The sequence below is a fragment of the Onthophagus taurus genome, chromosome 5 (genome assembly GCF_036711975.1).
Source record: "Onthophagus taurus isolate NC chromosome 5, IU_Otau_3.0, whole genome shotgun sequence".
In the NCBI taxonomy this organism is placed as follows: Eukaryota; Metazoa; Arthropoda; class Insecta; order Coleoptera; family Scarabaeidae; genus Onthophagus; species Onthophagus taurus.
In genome coordinates, this window is record NC_091970.1 from 3,063,484 (window position 1) to 3,085,710 (window position 22,227).

Sequence of the window (22,227 nt, forward strand, 5' to 3'; positions counted from 1 at the left end):
AATAAAATTTGTATAAAATCAAATTTTTAGCAACTTTTATTTGAAACGTTTCTCAATAACTGTCATAATGGTTAATATAACCTCAAAAATAGTCTTATATTCGCGTACAGCGCCACCTAGCGAAGATATAAAAAATGTTTATTAATAAAATTTGTATAAAATCAAATTTTTAGCAACTTTTATTTGAAATATTTCTCAATAACTGTCATAATGGTTAATATAACCTCAAAAATAGTCTTATATTCGCGTACAGCGCCACCTAGCGAAGATATAAAAAATGTTTATTAATAAAATTTGTATAAAATCAAATTTTTAGCAACTTTTATTTGAAATATTTCTCAATAACTGTCATAATGGTTAATATAACCTCAAAAATAGTCTTATATTCGCGTACAGCGCCACCTAGCGAAGATATAAAAAATGTTTATTAATAAAATTTGTATAAAATCAAATTTTTAGCAACTTTTATTTGAAATATTTCTCAATAACTGTCATAATGGTTAATATAACCTCAAAAATAGTCTTATATTCGCGTACAGCGCCACCTAGCGAAGATATAAAAAATCTTTATTAATAAAATTTGTTTAAAATCAAATTGTTAACAACTTTTATTTGAAACATTTCTCAATAACTGTCATAATGGTTAATATAACCTCAAAAATAGTTTTATATTCGCGTACAGCGCCACCTAGCGAAGATATAAAAAATGTTTATTAATAAAATTTGTATAAAATCAAATTTTTAGCAACTTTTATTTGAAACTTTTCTCAATAACTGTCATAAGGGTTAATATAACCTCAAAAATAGTTTTATATTCGCGTACAGCGCCACCTAGCGAAGATATAAAAAATCTTTATTAATAAAATTTGTTTAAAATCAAATTCTTAACAACTTTTATTTGAAACATTTCTCAATAACTGTCATAATGGTTAATATAACCTCAAAAATAGTTTTATTTTCGTCTACAGCGCCACCTAGCGAAGATATAAAAAATGCTTATTAATAAAATTTGTTTAAAATCAAATTCGTAACAACTTTTATTTGAAACATTTCTCAATAACTGTCATAATGGTTAATATAACCTCAAAAATAGTTTTATTTTCGTCTACAGCGCCACCTAGCGAAGATATAAAAAATGCTTATTAATAAAATTTGTTTAAAATCAAATTCGTAACAACTTTTATTTGAAACATTTCTCAATAACTGTCATAATGGTTAATATAACCTCAAAAATAGTCTTATATTCGCGTACAGCGCCACCTAGCGAAGATATAAAAATTGTTTATTAATAAAATTTGTATAAAATCAAATTTTTAGCAACTTTTATTTGAAACATTTCTCAATAACTGTCATAATGGTTAATATAACCTCAAAAATAGTTTTATATTCGCGTACAGCGCCACCTAGCGAAGATATAAAAAATGTTTATTAATAAAATTTGTGTAAAATCAAATTTTTAGCAACTTTTATTTGAAACAATTTTCGATAAACGCGACTTTTTAAATCAATGTACAGAGCCGTGCAAAAGATGGTCAACTTCTCACCCAGGTCAGTAGCTATCAGAGAAAAAAGAGAAGAAGATAAATCTTATTGATCCCGCCGCAAAGTGGTTTAGGCAATAACTCAACAATATCCGAAGGTTTATTCGCTAAGACACGCCTGCGAAATATTGCCCCCAAAGTCGTAAACTTGATCTAAACCCGTTTTGTATAGGAAATAAATTAGTACCTATCGGAAGATTTACTTTATTTTTAATTTTGTTTTAACAAAGACGAAATTTCCAGTAATTACACAGAATTTCGCGTTAATAAAGCTTTTCCAACTCGACATAACAATACCCGTTCTACGTCCAAATCGTAAATAAATCCGAAGCTTGCTAATTATCTAGAGAGAACTTTAATTGGAACAAAAATTCTGGAATGATTTGGTGAATTTGTTAACAAAGAAAACTAAAATGAGGCCATTAAAACGGAGTATCAAATTGATATGAAAAAGTAGAATCAAAAAATGTGTAGGGATAAAAATTGTTACGTTTGGCCCGTTGGGGATAAAATTACAGGGTCGGATTAATTACGAGCAGGACCGTAACGGTAACTTTAACCCGCAAAGGCATAATTGATAAAATTCGATCGTATTACGGCCAACCGGAAGCGAATTTTTTTGACCCTTGAAACAAAAAAAATATTGGGAATTCGGTTCTACGTCATTGCCTCGAAAACCCGATTAAAATTGCGAATTTAATCCGAACCGAGGAAATACAATTACAACGTTATACGTAATTGGAATGAATGTACTAGATTTTCAAAAACAAAAAATTTGTTGAAAAAGATTTTTTATATTTACCCGAATTTTGAAAAAGAAACTCTGAAAGGCTTTTCGAAAAAAACATAAAAACAAAAAGAGCCTTTGTGTACTGAACGAATGGATAATGTAATCAAGGCAGAAATGAAAACTATATGATTAAGGTTTCCCTTCCTTTATACAGGAAAAAGCATTACTTCATTACAGCATTATTATTGAAGTTGGTAGGTGAAAGCTTAAAAGCTTTTTTAACGTGTAAACAAAATTGCAATAAGATAAAATTCATCGTAATGAAAAAACACGTAAAACGATCCCAAACTCGACATATCTATTTGTTATAGCACCCAAGATATCTTTATTTTTATAAATTCAAGATGGCCGAAAACAAAACACTAACTTATCACATATTTATAAAATTTTTTTTATTAATCAGTAAATTTTAACCTAATTTGATGTATCACACCCCATATTCATCATAAAATTAACTTTTAAAAGTATAAATGACGTAATTAATTAGTGTTTTGTTTTCGGCCATTTTGAATTTATAAAAACAAAATTATCTTGGGTGCTATAACACCTAGATATACCAAGTTTGGGCTCATTTTCCACCATTTTTAATAATCTATAACAATATTTATAAATCATTTAATTTCGGCCATCTTGGATTTTGCAAAAAAATTTAAATGAAGTTATCTCGGAAAGTTTCATTAGAAACTACGTCGTGTTTGGATTCATTTTAGAGTAGTTTTCATCAAGATTAATATTACAGCGAAAAGTTATTAAGTTATTACTAAACGATAAAATGGTTGATTAGTGTTTTATTGATTTTCTGCCAAAGTAGAAGCTATCAATAATCAGAAATTAACCGAAAACAAACATTGAATGCGTAATTCGGAAATTTGATTAGTTATAATTAGGCGAGCGAATGTTTGCGGGATTGTGTTTATTTCGAACCGGTTTGAGAACAATGGGAAATTCGGTTGCACTACAACTGTCGCAATTAGTTACGCATCACTTTCCTTCATATTATCGAAAGGTTTTCGTTAGATATTTGACGAACACGATGTGAACGTTTAAAACGTTGAAATATAAGCGGTCGATGTATCGATCGGAAAATAGTAACACAATTGGGAAAACCGTTGGTTTAATTAAACAGCTCTCCCGCAAATTATAGAACGCCGGCACATGGATAATTTTCGATTTGCCCGGCAAACAATTAAAACTTGTACCTTATGGACTCGTATTCGCATATTGTATAAATCAATTCGTACAATAATTTAATTTTAGTTTTAAGTGAAGTCACCAAGAGTTTTACAAATTGACGTTTATTAGGTCGATAAAAGCGAACGATGACACACCTACATCAGAATTTCAGTTTAATATCGCAGCAGACATCGTGGGGTGAACGGTGGAAAGGGGGAAATTGGCAATTACTATTGATAAGGTTACAGGCAGTTAGCGGGTTGACAGTTGAGTTTATATAATACGGCATGACTTCGTCGCTGATTCGGAATATTGACGGAGGGTAAACAGGAAATTTCAGGGTAAACAAGATGGAAGCCATTTCGTTGAGCTTTCGTCTCCCTCTCTTTTCATTTCTTCGTTGGACACCGCAATAAATTTCTTCTTTTTTTCCAAAATCAATTTCAACCAAACCTGGTAATATATTCAAAGATTAATTGACAATTTATTTTCCTCAATGAGGTTTTAATAACTTCTCTTTCATTCCAGTAAATCCCATTTACGTTCAACTACAGTAATAGCTCAATTTAATGCACCTCGTTAGAATGGATATCGGATATAACAGACAAAATATTTAAAAGTCATACTATTACGTCTGCCAAACGTCTCTTAAGATGGTTAAACCAGAATGTTGCTATTGTAGTTCTAAGTCTAGTGTTACGTCTAGTATAGACGAAATTCATCAAATTTTCATATTTTAGTATTTTTCTCGATATCTATGGATGTGAGAGCAAAAGTGCAACAGAGCAATATTGTTAAGAATAAAATTTGCTACAACTTTTGTTCTAAAAGTTGTTTTGCAACATGCTCCCATTCCCGAGTGCTACCATAATATCTTATAAAACAACGAAATTCATAAAATTTTCATGTTTTCGTATTTATGTCGATATCTATGCATCTGACAGCAAAAGTGCAAGAGAGGAATATTGTTGACAATAAAATTTCCTACAACTTTTGTTATAAAAGTTTATTTCCAACATACTCTGATTCCCGAATGCTACCATTAACAACATGGCACCAATCATTGTATGGCATTAAAATACAACTATTTATCTCGATATCTATGCATATGAGAGCAAAAGAGTAAGAGAGCAATATTGTTAAGAATGAAGTTTACTACAATTTTTGTTCTAAAAGTTTTTAGCAGCATGCTCCTAATCCGAAATGCTACCATAACATCTTATAAAGCAACCAAATTTATCAAATTTTCATATTTTCGTATTTATCTCGGTATCTATGCATCTGAGATCAAAAGTGCAAGAGAGCAATATTGTTAAGAATAAAATTTTCTACTACTTTTGTTCTAAAAGTTTTTTTCCAACATGCTCCCATTCCCGAGTGCTAACATAACATCTTATAAAACAACCAAATTTATCAAATTTTCATACTTTCGTATTTATCTCGGTATCTATGCATCTGAGATCAAAAGTGCAAGAGAGCAATATTGTTAAGAATAAAATTTTCTACTACTTTTGTTCTAAAAGTTGTTTTGCAACATGCTCCCATTCCCGAGTGCTACCATAATATCTTATAAAACAACGAAATTCATCATATTTTCGTATTTATCTCGATATCTATGCATCTGACAGCAAAAGTGCAAGAGAGCAATATTGTTAAGAATAAAATTTTCAACTACTTTTGTTCTAAAAGTTTTTTTCCAACATGCTCCCATTCCCGAGTGCTACCATAACATCTTATAAAACAACGAAATTTATCAAATGTTCATATTTTCGTATTTATCTCGGTATCTATGCATCTGAGATCAAAAGTGCAAGAGAGCAATATTGTTAAGAATAAAATTTGCTACTACTTTTGTTCTAAAAGTTTTTTCCAACATGCTCCCATTCCCGAGTGCTACCATAACATCTTATAAAACAACGAAATTCATCAAATTTTCATATTTTCGTATTTATCTCGGTATCTATGCATCTGAGATCAAAAGTGCAAGAGAGCAATATTGTTAAGAATAAAATTTGCTACTACTTTTGTTCTAAAAGTTTTTTCCAACATGCTCCCATTCCCGAGTGCTACCATAACATCTTATAAAACAACGAAATTTACCAAATTTTCATATTTTCGTATTTTTCTCGATATCTATGTATATCAGAGGAAAAGAGCAAGAGAGGAATATTGTTAACAATAAAATTTTCTACAACTTTTGTTCTAAAAGTTTTTTTGCAACATGCTCCCATTCCCGAGTGCTACCAATTTATCAAATTTTCATATTTTCGTATTTATCTCTATATCTATGCATCTGAGAGCAAAAGAACAAGAGAGCAATATTGTTAAGAATAAAATTTGCTACAACTTTTGTTCTAAAAGTTTTTTTATATCATGCTCCGATACGATTCATCGATCGAAATTCATCAAATTTTCATGTTACATCCAGTTAGCTTTCGTTAGTAATTAGATGGAGCGTTTCTGCCAACTCGTTATCATTCTATTGTATATGCATTGAACAGTCTGGGGTACTGTATACATCCTTGTCTTACGCCCTTTTGGACTTTAATGGGCCCAAAGGTGTAGGTCTTCAATCAAGTTTCCCAAATGACTTGGAACTTCCACTTCTAAAAGGATTTTTCAAGGGGTAGCTTAATTCTAATTGAGTTAAATAACAACATATATTTATATTAGGATAATAGGAAAAAGCGGGCTTTACGGGGTGAATGAGTAATTATATTTGTTCAAAACGTTTAGTGTTTAATGGATTCTGTTAAAAATGATTCTCAAAAGTACCTTTTTTTGGTAAAATTGCCGGTGAAATCGACTGACTCTCAATAATCACTTCATTCGATCGTTCACCCTATTCTCGAGTAAGAAACGAAAAATAAAGAAACGATTGAAGACCACTGAAATGCTTCCGGTCAACCCCTGCCATCAGGATCTGGTAGCTTGAAAGGCGAAGTCGTTCTGTTCCCGGCGCCGTCAAATCTTGTCAAGTGCGCCGGATTCGGTTTTCGTTGAGACGCCGCAGCAGTTCCGGTAGCCGGGTCCGGGAGGTCCGGGGACCCGGTCACGTCCCTCCTCTCCCGCCCTCCCGAAACTTGATATTTCCCAAATCGTTTAAAGTAATGTAGGTATATTGAAATCCCTGCAGTCAGCAAAAGTGACAACAGGGCGTTAACGGTGACTTCGACTTACCCTTCGTCTCAACTCACCCTTCCTCCATGGATTCGGATCGCGCGATTACTGCAGATTACAACCGGGATTCCTCCGGAGGCACCTGAATTCCAGTGTGCATACGTCTCATTTTACACGGTCCGGATCGAAAAGCGACGAGGACGACGACATCGGGCATCGTAAAGAGACGTAGATCCTAAACGGAACTGGGATTTATGAAATCGACTTCAATCTACCCAAATCGACTCGGTTACAAAAACATCCAATCTCTTAATAAGATTTTATCTCGTCATTTTAAATAAAAGATTTTTTAATCAATAAATAACTAAATGAAATTGAACTAAAAACGAGATCACAATTTGATTAATAGCGAACTCGTTCTGCATAACATATTGTTGAATTGGAAGCCATCGGAATGTTGTTTTGCTCGGGAAGATAAAAAAAAAGAAAAAATAGAAATCGATGCGGAAAAAACCGCTTCTAATTTCCGATCGACCGAGCGGCTATGAATTCACAAAACGACGCTTCAGAACCGCTCAATTACCGCCAATTCCCTGTCGTTCGATGACAAATTCCTAGATATCTACGACTTCCATTGCATTTGATGTACACCCAAGAGGGTTTAATTTTTTATTTTATTTGGCTCCTTTTTTACTATTAAATACTGCCAATAGAAGACTAGATACTACTGGAAGAATATACTAGACAGAAAACTAGTTACTGCTAAAGAAGACTAAATACCGCTAGAAGACAACTAGGTAATGCTGGCAAATGATTTGATACTGCTGGCAGAAGATATTTGTTACCACTGGAACATTATACTGATGACAGAAAATTAGATATCGGTAATAGAAGACTAAATATTGTTGAAAGAGATCTAAATCAAATTAATTAAAGCATTTAATTTTCAGTAAACAATTTCTCAAAACGATATAACTAAGTTATTTCAAACATTTTGCTCAGTTGATTTGATTAATTTTGAAAGTGAAAAACAACTACATAAACAGAATAAAAATCCAATACAGAATTCAATTAAATACAGATAAAAATGAAAATCAAAGTTTTGTGCGAACCATTTCAGTAGAGAAAAAAAAAACTGGAACAATACAGCAATTGCCTATCAAAGCATTTTTTTAAAATACTAAATCGGTAAATTCAACAGTAAACATTTTTGACAGCAAAATATACTTTCAACGCTTTCGGATTGGGATCCAACAACACTCATATTCAGCGTCCGCAGGAGTCTAATCGAAAACCGTTTAATGACTGAATTAAACCACTTTTTCAGGAAGCTTTATCGGATTTTTTTTACTAAGCCGCATATAAATTGCGCATTTCCCTGTATTTGTTTTTGGAAAAAAATGTGAAATGTTTACTAAATTTCTTCGAAATCAGTGATGGGGACTTAAAAATCGTTTTTCTCAATCAAGTCAAACGTGTTCTAAAGTGATAAAAATCCTATTTCAATTTGGTTAGTCTGGCGAACGTGATTCGGAGGTTTCGCATCCCCATTTTCAGTCCTCAGCTAATGAAAACAAATACCACCCTCCCGTCGCTTAGATGGGAAACATTAGTCCTGTCCCGGGAACCGTACGGACTTGGATTAACCGAGATAAATTAAAAGTACGCGAAATCATTGTAATCTGCACTGCCGCGGTAAATTATTGTTTCAATCACCGACACAACAGCTGCTATCTTGCGGATTTTCCTTAACTGAATTACATGTTATATCCATTTGGATTAATCGTGGAAACTCCAACACCAAATTCGTTACATTCACTTTAATTGGATAAATTAATGAAAAACAATTTTAAACAAAACAATTTTTGCAAATCGTTCAACCTTAATCGGGGGATTTCGCCCTCCGGCTTCATTTCCCTTTCTAATCATACCGAAACGCCCTTCATTTCCTCCTTGACCTGTTGCAATTTATTAAAGGCGTTTTAACTTTGAAATAGGTACAAAAATCAAGATATAATTTTATATAAGTCTAACTAGTTTCGGCCCTTGGCCATCTCTCATCTTATCCATTTTACAAACGACAGCGGTAGGTAGCGCTAATTAGCATAAGATATCACTATGTTGCATATATTTATTGCACTAAAACTAGTACTAACACAAGACCTAGAACTAGAATTATTCTGGTTTAGCCGTCTTGAGAAACGTGCGGTTAAACCCCAATGTTTCTAGTTCTAGTGTTAGTTCTAATTTTGCACTAGCACTATCACTAGATTTTGCACAAGCACTTTTGGGTTTAACCGCACGTCTCTAAAGACGAATAGGTATAGTGTTAAGGTGGCTACACACGTAACTGCAACCTTGACAAGCATGCATCATCAATCTTTTTGTACAAGCATGTAAAATTTCCCTTCGACACCACACGATACAAGTATGCTTGAACAAGCGCCAGTTTGCGCTTAGACTATGTCGAGCTCAGACGACGATGTGCTCGCACTGGCTGCTCTTTGCCTTGTCCATAAAAGGAAAACGAGGAAGAAGAAACGTGATATATGGTGTAAAGAGTGGTTATTGAAAAGAAAAAGCTACTCCCATGTTAATTTACTGAGTGAATTGAAGATATATCCACGTGACTGGCATAATTATCTCAGAATGAACGAAGAAACTTATATGAACCTGCGCAAGCTTGCATGATTAAAATTCAATCCATCATCAAGCGGATTGCACAAGCAAAATGTTTGTGCAAAATTATCATACACACACTAAAGCTACATTTTTGTATTGCAATAAGTAACAATATAACCAAATCGTTCATTATTTTTTTGAAGTTTTACATAATTGTATTAATCATGTGGTGAGGTTACGAATAATAATTATAGAAATTTATTTTTGTATTAATAAAATGTTGTAAATATGTAGAATCCATTATGTATTGTTGACCGTTTACGTTTTTTATTGTATTTAATCCATGTAAAGTCGATACAAAGTAATTTTGTAGGATTTTGACAGTGACATAACCTCAAATTTCATTTTTCATTAATTTCTTATTGTAATTCATGTTTGTCCGGTTGAAACCATTGAAAGCGATAATCTTAGCATGTCAAGAACGAAAACCATCCATCATATAGGAGTTTTGATAAAGAATTGGACGAAAATCCAATTTGAATATATTTTTGAAGCTGGACGTTGAAATCTAAAAGAAAATGTTCCAAAATCAGTACAAACAAAGTTAAAGCAACAAAAGTATAACACTTCATGCGTAAATATTGTTAAAATAGAAATTTCAATAATTTTTGATAAAATTTAATTGGTGACATTTGACATTTCAAAGTTGGCTATACCGGAAAAATTTAAATTACGAATTTCAAGTTGAAGAATTTAACCAATCAGAAGACGTTATTTAAAACGTTCTTGCAATAAACAAAGGAAACTGGTAGATTTTAGTGTGATTTTGAACGTGACGAAGAGCGCACGCTAATTTTGTCCGCGATCATCATTGTGTGTCATAACCTCAAAAATAGTAAACTTATTATTTAATAAGTTAAATAAGAAGATTATTTGAATTAAAATTGTTCACCTTTAATAATAAACAAGAAAATGAACTGGTTCCTGATCCAATTAATCCAGTATACCATTCCGAAGAATTATTCCATTCCAATCAAGAATCTTTGTTACCGATTCCTTTTGAAGAGTCCAAGTTTCCTTATCCGAGAACTTCAGTAATCTACAAGATTAAGTAAGCTAAGAAAATTATAATATATATATTTTCTGTGAAATTGCACTTACCTTAAATACGATTAACTTGAGTTATTATTTTGTTTGGTTATGTTATTACAATTTCATTACGTATAATTCAATTATTAAACCTGGTTAATTAATTTACATCGTATTAACTACAAGTTAAAAGATAATTATTAATTATTTCACTGAGAGTTTTGTTAAAATTTACTTATTTATTTTTGTACTCGTTTACTCGAGCGTTGAACCCACAAATAACCTCCAAGTCTCGCACTTACCTGAGTCATTTGAAAATTTGACAACGTTGTAGAACAGTGTTGAAAGTTAAAATGAATTAAATTTTTTTTTTGTTAATGCCCAACAATGGTAAAAATTAACTGAAAAACCTAAGAAGTTGTTTTCCTAAGAAGAATTTTCTTGATATTCGATAAATCGAGAAAATTGAAATTTTGAAATATTAAAACGTGTCCTTCTGCAAGTTGACATATCGAATAGAGAGTCAAATATTAAAAAGGCGTCAACGTCTCGCGAAAACCGAACGAAAAGATATTGGAGATATCCTTTATGTATCGGATTTACCTTTCCAGATACCTTCGTCGGCCAATTTTCATGCGGAATCCGCGTCTACAGAAAGTAAGAATATACCCAATTCAATAAATCTCCCACATTTTTCGTCGCAACCGCGAAACGAACAGAATAAAAGCGAAAAAATATATTTAAAATTTTAAAATATAAACTTCTATTTCATATCTTGACAAAATTATATGCGGTAATTAAATTTCTACGCTGTATGGTTTACGGAAAAAATGGTTGATTGGTCATTGGGCTTTCGTGTGACACCTACGGGCTGCAAAACTAATTAAAAGTACCGAATGGTCGATTTTCATTGAACCGTGAGGTTGTTTGAAAGCCTGTCATTCGTGTGAAGCCGCACAGGAGAATTATAGTGCGGGTGTAGGGCACAAAACATTGCGGGAAAACTCGATTATCCGCGTTTTCCGAATCCGGGACTTCGAATTTTGAATGGTGCACGCGTAACCCGTGCAAACCGCATCCCGATAATCGTAAATAATAACGAATTTATTTTGATTCGAAAATACCGCATTTAATTCCCGGTATATTATATTAAACAATTTTTAAATAATTATGTTATCGATGCCTTTAATCTTGTTTGAATAACCGAATAGAACGATGTTTGAAAAATTATCAACGCGATCTCGAGCCCTTTTTTCTATAAATTAATTGAATGCTAAACGTCCGCGTGCAGTCGTCAAATGATGATAAGAACCAACCCGTTCTCCGGCGCGTAAATCATTAGGAAAATATTGTGGTCGAGATAGCGATGTTTTGGTGTGTAAAGACCGAAGTGGGGTTGACACGCGATCTCTTTTCTACGTTATAACCCCCCATTTACGTGTTGCCATTCTAAATCATTTAAATGTTTTATGTTTAATTTAAAAAAATATTTTTTGTAGGTACCTATTTCAAAGTTAACACAAAGCCTGAAAAATAAATCTGCCACACATCATCATTTCTATAAATATGTCAATATCTCAATTATAGCGCCAAGGAATATCGGTTTTCTTTTGAACCCCAATTATAGCGTCAATAGTTGTCTGTATACCAAGTATACGATGTGTTATCTTAATCGTGTTACAGATCCAAGCCGAGGTCGCTTACGGGCGATACACGATAATAATAATAATAATAATAATAATGTTTATTAACCCATAGCACCATTAAAAACCCCAATAACAAAATACTTAAAAACTGAAATAAAACCACAATGAAATGCCATGAGTTAAAAAGGACCACGTCAGCATTCCCAGTGGGTCAGCTGTTTTTCATTGGTCCTTTTTCTACATTTTGTATAAATAAACTTAAACTTCATGACGGCAAACGGAAGTAGAAAGACTAGTTGTTACCAAAAACTTAAAATTAATACCAATTATACATAATAGTAAGACTAGCTTTCTAGTAAATAAGAAGAGCTAAGACAAGGAAAGGAGAAGAAACACGAAAAAACAATAAAAGAAAGAAAAAAGAGAAAAAACAACAAAAAAAAAAAAAATTGTTTCATATGTCATCACAATTCTGCTCATTCAATAACTCAGACCTATATATCACCCTGAAAACCCGCTCAGATTCCTGCAAGACCGAAAGTGGACAGTTATTCAACAAATTAGGCACACAATACGTGAAAGATCTTTTAAAAATTTCCAGTCGATGCTGGGGTATTGTTAACGTATGTCTGTGCCTAATATTAATATTATGAACGTCTGTTCGAAATTGAATTTTGTTGTATAAATATGGTGGACATTTGGTAGTCAGAACCTTATGGTAGAGGCAAGCAGAGTGAAGGGCCCTACGACGTGACATATTCAACCAGCCCACCCATTTTAAGGTGTATGAGATACTCGCATATTTCCTAATGCCATAAATAAAACGTAAGCACGCATTCTGAACTCTTTGAATTCTTACCTTGTGAATATTATCAATACAAGGGCCATATAATACATCACCGTAATTAAAGATCGAGAGAACCAGGGCGTCACACAAGCGTATCCGCAGTTGCTGTTCCAATAAATGCCTACTATTATAGAGCAATTTTAACGCTGCATATGCACGACGCAGTAGACTACCAATGTACGAGTCAAATCTAAGTTTACTGTCAATAATGATACCCAAATTCCTTGCACTTTCAGCAACCTGCAAAACATCAGAGTCAATCTTCAAGCTCAACCCATCCCTGACTTCGTCCAAAACACCCCGGCTCCCAAAGACCATCACCGATGACTTAGAAGGCCTTCAAGTCAGCATTAATATTACTTTCAGCCACAGCTAGATTTGATGTTGGAAAAGTGTAGTATAATTGAATATCATCAGCATACATGTGCGCAGTACAGTGCTTTACAGCCAAACACAGTTGGGAAGTATAAATTGAAAACAGAATTGGGCCAAGAATAGAACCCTGCGGCACACCCGACACGACCTCAACTTGTGCAGATAACTCACCATTACAAGCTACTCGCTGTGAACGGTAACAAAGATAATTCTGAATAAGATTGAGAGCAGACCCCGACAGTCCAATATACCCAAGCACTCCAACCAGCAGCGAATGATGCAAAGTATCAAAAGCTTTGGAAAAGTCAAGCAAGACCAGAGCCGTGGCCAACCCGTCATCGATACCACGTAGAACATCATCCGTGATATCCAAAAGAGTCGTAGTGCAGCTATACCCAGAACGGAAACCCGACTGCAAGCTAGGTAGTATACAATGCGCATTTAAATGTGACCACAACCTAGTGGACAATAATCTTTCAAATACTTTAGAAAAGACCGGCAAAATACTTATAGGCCTAAGATCCTGCAAACAAGCAACCGTTCCAGTTTTAGGTACAGGTTTAACAAGAGCACCCCTCCACTGCCTCGGATAGACCGACCCCTCGATGCAAAAGTTGATAATGTGGCACATGTACGGCAGTGTCACCGGAGAACTTAATAAAAGCATCTGCTTCGTAACTCCATCACTACCAACAGCATTTGTTTTAATTCGATTAAGCGCTTCCAAAACCTCTTCCTCAGAAACTAAAGAAAAGGAAAATTCTGTAGAAACAGAAGATAATCTATTAGTATTGTAGAAGTGCAATAGGTTGGGATCACAATCATGTTGATTTTGAGAGGAAAGAAAAAAATTATTAATATCATCAGCATTTCCCACAGTAGACGGAATTGACTTCGTTTTAGCACCACATACTCCAAACGACTTGAGATTGTTCCAGAGTTCAATCAATATCCTAAGGATGATAAAACCTTGTATTCTTAACCTTCTTAATGATTTTCAAGAAAAATCATTAAAATATCAAGGGAATATTATAATAAATTGAAAATACCACAAGATAATACATAAAGCTCCTAAAAATTCAATCCCCACGTTTCTTTAGACGTCGAAAGTACTTCTTAAATAATTCCTGCTATCGCCAGATGAACTTTAAATATGCATTTCGCTTTTCCCCCATTTCACGCAACTCTCCTTTTCGACTCGGGCTAAATTTTCAAATCCCCTCTACTTAGATTTCAACGACACACTAACCTAGCGGAATTAATAAGCCGGATTTTGGACTTGTTTGAGTTGAAAATTTGATCGCGATCATCCAAAACGAAGCGAAGGAATCAAGAAGGGATATTGTAATCGCTAAAGTTGCCCGTAATGTCTAGATAATCTTGTTCATTAGCAGTCGTTGGGGTAACATCTGTAGACGAAGATTGAATAAGACTTCCTCCTGGTGGTCCATGGTAAAGTTAGTTTAGTTTAAACTAAATTCGAAATCGATCGGTTCGAGTTTACGAACAAATTCGAACAAAACTTTCAATACAAAAGGTAATCGATAACGAGTTAAGTTTGAGATTATGTGGACTGTTAAAAATATGTATTGAATTTATCATTTATATTGAAAAGCTGTTGTTTATTTTGATGTTTTGTTTTAGTCAATTGTATTTTTGTTTTCATTTGGGGATGAATCGAAACCAAGCCGTAATTAAAATGATTGGATTTTGTTGTCTTTTAATTATTTATTTAGAAAAACACGTTCATTTTCGATGTAATTTTATTCGCAAAACGACGAGTCATGTTTATTTTTCATTTATATTTGAAACAATTTCCTCCACGAAGCCAATTATAATTTAATTACCTTGGTAATAGTTTATCCTAGGAAATTAATATTTGTTCATAATTATTTTTTAATGTTAAATAACTAAAACTTTTAATTATTACATTTTTTTTATTTTGGGGGAGCGTTTATTAATCAAAACGTGAGTTTAGATGGCGCTAATTAGGAATAAACATACAGCAGCTTTAGGTTTCCTTTCAGTTAAAGCCTTCTGGCTTGATGTTTGTAAACGTTAAGAGTGGAATTTGCGGCTTTTGCACAAGAAGCCGGGCGAACCGAGCAATTTTTCCTTGGGTTTATGAATTTAGCCGGGAGAAAATTAAAGTTTTAACTCCCGCTCCGTGTGGGAAATGGGAAATTTTTATTAAAAACTAAGCCCGAAAGCGCCAATATTTGAATATCGAGCGCAAATTTTAATAACAAAAACATAATTTTCACCACCGAGAAATTTCCGCACCGTTAACTGATAGAATTATGCAAAAATTGATCTCCTACCAACTGAATTTTATAAAGTTTCTTTCAAGACGTATTTTCATACGCGGAAATTTTTAAAACTAAATTTACTCATTGATCAAAAACGAAAACATTACCCAAAAGTCAATAAAAATACCCCTCAACCAAAAATGTTAGAATTTAAGAAGACTTACAGTGCACAGCTCGACGGTCCGTTCGTGACGTCACACATGGGTAGGCAACTACTATTTCGCACTTTGTAACAAACTTTATTCTTAACAATATTGCTCCTTTGCTGTTTTGCTCTCATGTGCATAGATATCGAGAAAAATACGAAAATATGAAAATTTGATTAATTTCGTTGCTTTACAAGTTATTCATGGTAGCACTTAGGAATCAGAGCATGATGCAAAACAACTTTTAGAACAAAAGTTGTAGCAAATTTTATTCTTAACAATATTGCTCTCTTGCTCTTTTGCTCTCACATGCATAGATATCGAGAAAATTCTGAAAGTTTGAAAATTTGATAAATTTCGTTTTATGGTAGAACTTGGAAATCGAAGCAAATTGCAAAAAAACATTTATAACAAAAGTTGTAGGAAATCTTATTCTTAACAATATTGCTCTCTTGCTCTTTCGCTCTGACATGCATAGATATCGAGATAAATACTAAAATATGAAAATTTGATGAATTTCCTTGTTGTACAAGATGTTAATGTAGCACTTGGAAACCGGAGCATGTTGCAAAAAAACTTTTAGAATAAAAGTTGTAGCAAACTTTATTGTTAACAATATTGCCCTGTTGCTCTTTTGCTCTCACATGCATAGATATCGAGATAAATACGAAAATATGAAAATTTGATGAATTTCGTTGTTTTATACGATGTTATGGTAGCACTCGGGAATGGGAGCATGCCACAAAAAAACTTTTAAAATAAAAGTTGTAGCAAACTTTATTGTTAACAATATTGCCCTCTTGCTCTTTTGCTCTCACATGCATAGATATCGAGATAAATACGAAAATATGAAAATTTGATGTATTTCGTTGTTTTATACGATGTTATGGTAGCACTCGGGAATGGGAGCATACCACAAAAAAACTTTTAGAATAAAAGTTGTAGCAAACTTTATTGTTAACAATATTGCCCTCTTGCTCTTTTGCTCTCACATGCATAGATATCGAGATAAATACGAAAATATGAAAATTTGATGTATTTCGTTTTTATACGATGTTATGGTAGCACTCGAGAACGGGAGCATGCTACAAAAAAACTTTTAGAATAAAAGGTGTAGCAAACTTTATTGTTAACAATATTGCCCTCTTACTCTTGCTCTCACATACATAGATATCGAGATAAATACGAAAATATGAAAATTTGATGTATTTCGTTTTTATACGATGTTATGGTAGCACTCAGGAATGGGAGCATGCTACAAAAAAACTTTTAGAATAAAAGTTGTAGCAAACTTTATTGTTAATAATATTGCCCTCTTGCTCTTTTGCTCTCACATGCATAAATATCGAGATAAATACGAAAATATGATGAATTTTGTTGTTTTATACGATGTTATGGTAGCACTCGGGAATGGGAGCATGCCACAAAAAAACTTTTAGAATAAAAGTTGTAGCAAACTTTATTGTTAACAATATTGCCCTCTTGCTCTTTTGCTCTCACATACATAGATATCGAGATAAATACGAAAATATGAAAACTTGATGTATTTCGTTTTTATACGATGTTATGGTAGCACTCGGGAATGGGAGCATGCCACAAAAAAACTTTTAGAATAAAAGTTGTAGCAAACTTTATTGTTAACAATATTGCCCTCTTGCTCTTTTGCTCTCACATGCATAGATATCGAGATAAATACGAAAATATGAAAATTTGATGAATTTCGTTGTTTTATACGATGTTATGGTAGCACTCGGGAATGGGAGCATGCCACAAAAAAACTTTTAGAATAAAAGTTGTAGCAAACTTTATTGTTTACAATATTGCCCTCTTGCTCTTTTGCTCTCACATGCATAGATATCGAGATAAATACGAAAATATGAAAATTTGATGTATTTCGTTGTTTTATACGATGTTATGGTAGCACTCAAGAACGCGAGCATGCTACAAAAAAACTTTTAGAATAAAAGGTGTAGCAAACTTTATTGTTAACAATATTGCCCTCTTGCTCTTTTACTCTCACATGCATAGATATCGAGATAAATACGAAAATATGAAAATTTGATGAATTTCGTGTTTTATACGATGTTATGGTAGCACTCGGGAATGGGAGCATGCTACAAAAAAACTTTTAGAATAAAAGTTGTAGCAAACTTTATTGTTAACAATATTGTCCTGTTGCTCTTTTGCTCTCACATGCATAGATATCGAGATAAATACGAAAATATGAAAATTTGATGAATTTCGTTGTTTTATACGATGTTATGGTAGCACTCGGGAATGAGAGCATGCTACAAAAAAACTTTTAGAACAAAAGTTGTAGCAAATTTTATTCTTAACAATATTGCCCCCTTGCTGTTTTGCTCTTACATGCATAGAAATCGAAAAAAATGTGAAAATATCAATTTGATGAATTTCGTCATTTTCTAGATTATAAAAGAACGAAGATAGATTTAGATTTTACCGTTTTTGCCCCTCAACCATCGATTTCCTCCTCCAACTCAATTTGACACACAGAAGGTGGTGTGTACTTATAATTTACTATTTTTCCATCATCAATTTTATCGTGATTGATGGCCTCAACGAAACGTGTCAATTAATAAAAGCTCTTAATTATGTTTTCTTATCATTTTGTCTACATTTAACAAAAATATCCCAACAATACCGAATAAATTTACACCTGTTTTTGGGATTTCCTGTTAAAACTTGTTGTTAAGGTACATTCTTCGTCAAATATTTACGGCGGAAGTGACTGCGAGACTTGCCAACTCCTCCGGGAGGAATTATTAATGTCCCAAGCGTTTTAAATCGTCCCTTTTTTTCTCTTGGATTTTTTTAAAGGGTGTTGGAGACAGGTTGGGGTATTAAAATTCCTGCGGTGAAGAGATGAAAATCGTTTTGGAGAGATTTTTTTAAAAAAATACTCAATATAGAATTGTTCACTTTATAATTTTTTTATTTTTGTGCTTTCGATTGAAATAAGACGAAAAGGATGTTTTTCGAGCTTCGGTCGTTAACGCGGACGGTGTAATCCGTTTGAAGAGGAACCTGGAAAGCGGGTTACTACAACGGAAAAAAAACAGGAACGTTTATTGGGGCGAATAAACGTCCGACGTTTCGCTTTAAATCGAATGACGCCCTCAGGAATTCTCCGGGGTTAATATTTTTGTACGAACCCTTGTGCCTCGTCAATACGTCCTTCTCTATTAGATTAGACTTTTTTTTTTTACTCTAAATTATTTTTGATCTCTTTTTATTAAAATTACAAAAAATTAAATGGGTTAGCAAAAACCCTCCCGAATATATTAACATAAATCGGCAATAGATCACAGCTTCTCTTGCAGATATCGAAGGGAGATATCGGATTTTCATTAGAGTGAAAATGTATAAATATTATCAATAAAGGGAGATTTGTTCCGGAGATTGGTCGGAACCGGAGCCCTCCTCGGGTTCCGGTAATCTCCGTTTCCGCTCCGAATGTAGCCCGCTTCCCTTTTCCGAAATTATGCCCTCAAAAAGTGTCCGCACTGGATACTAATACTATATCATATTTCTGCGATTTCTCCTAATGGCTTGGTATCGAATCCTCCCTCTTCCATTTTCCGAGGAAACTCGTTCCTCGTTTATACATGACCGGGTTCGTTCTCGGTACAAGCAATTTTAGAAAAACGTATTGAGAATCCTTGTTGAATTTCAATCGATATTAGAAAAAATATTTATTATTTAAAACGTAAGTAATTAATTTCTTTGCAAACACAAGCACGCGTAATCGTTAATAGTATAACCCTTTGTGTATGGGGGGGTTATATGATAAGAAAACGTTACTTTGTCATGCGAAACGCTCGTTTTATATTTGCCGCGATCGTTAGATTATCCTTTTATAATTTTTTTTATTTAAAATTATTAAAAACTATCTTATATTTATTTTTATTATATTTAAAAAATCTTTATACTCTCAAGGTCGTTTGCGGCCGAGGCGCTACATTCAGCAATAATACGTCTTTACCCTACAATTAGTTACCATGATAATAATATCCTATTGTAATTTTAAATATAATGTAGTTTGCTTGAAATAAATTTCGTATTGATTTAGAGTTAGCCATTAAAACATTTGCGGCTTTTGTTCGAGTCACATAATTAAAATTACGAATGGAGTTTATGGGACACACAGGGTTGTTTCGTTCGACATTTCGTTGTACCGATCCGCGGCAATATTTCAAAATTTCGCATTCGGGAACGTGGACGTCATACTGAATTCAGTCCAAAATATGAAGCTCAACGAGGAAATCATGTCGACCAAAAACGATTGTCCATCAAACTCCCTAACAATATCTAATACCCCACTAACTTCATTAACAATGTTGTGTTTAAAAAAGCAAAAAGAGTGAAAAATCTTGGCTGCTACCTCGTAGGTATGCAATTTCATTAAAAACGCCACCGAGTCGAGGAGAAAAAAGCTTTCAACTCGAGAGAGGGTAGAAAAAAGCTCCACAAGCACTCCGACAATAAAGCCGTATCTATTATTTAATTACGCCTGCATTAAAAGTAATAAAAAAAGGCCGCGACCGTACCACTAATGCTGAGCCCAGTTTTTCCATCGATCTGTTAAACTGTGGCCAGCTGGCAGAGCTTTTTACTAGAGAGGTCGCTTTTTACATACCTAAAATGCTCGTAAATAACGGAAACGTACAAGATCTCTTAAACGCATTTAATTTGTTGCATTATTAAATTATAAAAAAAAAAAATTCCAATTTTATTCCATGTTAAATCTTGAAAAAGACGTTTTACAACCACATAGTATAACTATTTCGAAGCCATTCCTCTAAACTTCGGTAATAACATCAGTTTAAAGCGTTTGCTAGGAAGAACTATATCAGGCGAAGAGTCTATTTAGTGGCAAAACGCGGAATAGAAAGAGTTTAGTGGAAAAGAGAATAAGAAGAAGAAGTAAAAGTCGTTTTTGTGTATAGCCTCGCACGGGAATTCTGGAAAAGCTTTTAAAAGTTTCACGCGGTCCGGCTCTGCGTACCGTCCATTAGACAATAAGTAATTCATGGCGTTATGTATTCGGCGGAAACTTAGCATAATGTCGGCGCTAATTATTAAACTTAACTTCGGGGGCGCATTATCAACACTCGCTTGCGTTTTATTGTAGGAAACTTGGCCGTCGCCAGTGAGTTTCGGTGCCTTTTCCCTCCGGAAACCGAACATTAACGTCGCATACGTAGTACTGTTAGTCCTCTCTCTGTAACTGTTGCCTAACGCCATGAAACGTTTTCAAAGGAAAGACCTTTATTTTCCTCCTCTCTAGGCACTACACTTGTACTAAATTTTTATCACCTATTTTGTGCACGGATCCTCCTAAATTTCTACGATTTTAACATCCAAACATAAAAGAAAACTGTTATGAGTTATATTTTTTGTTGATATTTTTTTACTTTAATATTGATCAAAAAGAGCCTTCCACTTCCTTTCCATTTCCGGACTCAAATAAAACGGATACACGACGTAGGATACAATTCTTATTTGTATTGTATGAATTAGATGATTTATTATCATCAGGTTAAATATTAAAGCCGAGGTCGATTGCGGCCGAGGCGCTACATTCTGCACTAATATATCTTTACTGCCATACTGTAGTATTTTGTACACCAACGCTGCGGCATTACATTTACCAGGATAGAGATTAAAGCCGAGGTCGCTTGCGGCCGAGGCGCTACATTCTGCACTAATATATTTTTACTGCTATCTGTAGCATTTTGTGCACCAAGGGTGCCGCATTACATTTACCGGGATAGAGATTAAAGTCGAGACGCTACATTCTGTACTAATATATCTTTACTGCCATACTGTAGTATTTTGTACACCAAGGGTGCGGCATTACATTTACCCGGATAGAGATAAAAGCCGAGGTTGGTTGCGGCCGAGGCGCTACATTCTGTATTAATACATCTTTACTGTCATACTGTAGCATTTTGTACACCAAGGGTGCCACATTACATTTACCAGGATAGAGATTAAAGCCGAGGTCGCTTGCGGCCGAGGCGCTACATTCTGCACTAATATATTTTTACTGCTATCTGTAGCATTTTGTGCACCAAGGGTGCCGCATTACATTTACCGGGATAGAGATTAAAGCCGAGACGCTACATTCTGTACTAATATATCTTTACTGCCAAACTGTAGCATTTTGTACACCAAGGGTGTGGCATTACATTTACCCGGATAGAGATAAAAGCCGAGGTCGGTTGCGGCCGAGGCGCTACATTCTGTATTAATACATCTTTACTGTCATACTGTAGCATTTTGTACACCAAGGGTGCCACATTACATTTACCAGGATAGGGATTAAAGCCGAGGTCGCTTGCGGCCGAGGCGCTACATTTAGTAATAATACAATTTTGTGGTAATACACAAATATTCACTGTATTAGAAATTAAAGCCGAGATCGCTTGCGGCCGAGGCGCTAAATTTGACAATAAGATATTTTGTTTCTGTACAAAGAATGATATGTTTTATCTTCATGTTAGAGATAACAAGGAGATAAACAAAATAAATGTAACAAAAAAACT

At 33.9% G+C, this 22,227-nt stretch overlaps 1 protein-coding gene and 1 long non-coding RNA gene across 5 annotated transcripts in view; one reads left to right on the plus strand and one right to left on the minus strand.

The window, feature by feature from the left end:
• LOC111426169 (uncharacterized) overlaps positions 1–22,227 on the plus strand; it is a 259,435-nt gene that overhangs the window by 201,247 nt on the left and 35,961 nt on the right. The gene's annotated exons all lie outside the window — the stretch shown is intronic.
• LOC111426171 (uncharacterized) lies at positions 9,208–10,660 on the minus strand. 2 transcript variants are annotated; one of them, XR_002707793.2, is made up of 4 exons: positions 10,571–10,660; positions 10,408–10,514; positions 10,199–10,345; positions 9,208–9,814 (listed from the first exon to the last, which is right to left on the minus strand). It is a non-coding gene; the product is annotated as an uncharacterized lncRNA (long non-coding RNA). The 2 variants fall into 2 exon arrangements; XR_011640451.1 differs by having other exon boundaries at positions 10,638–10,658.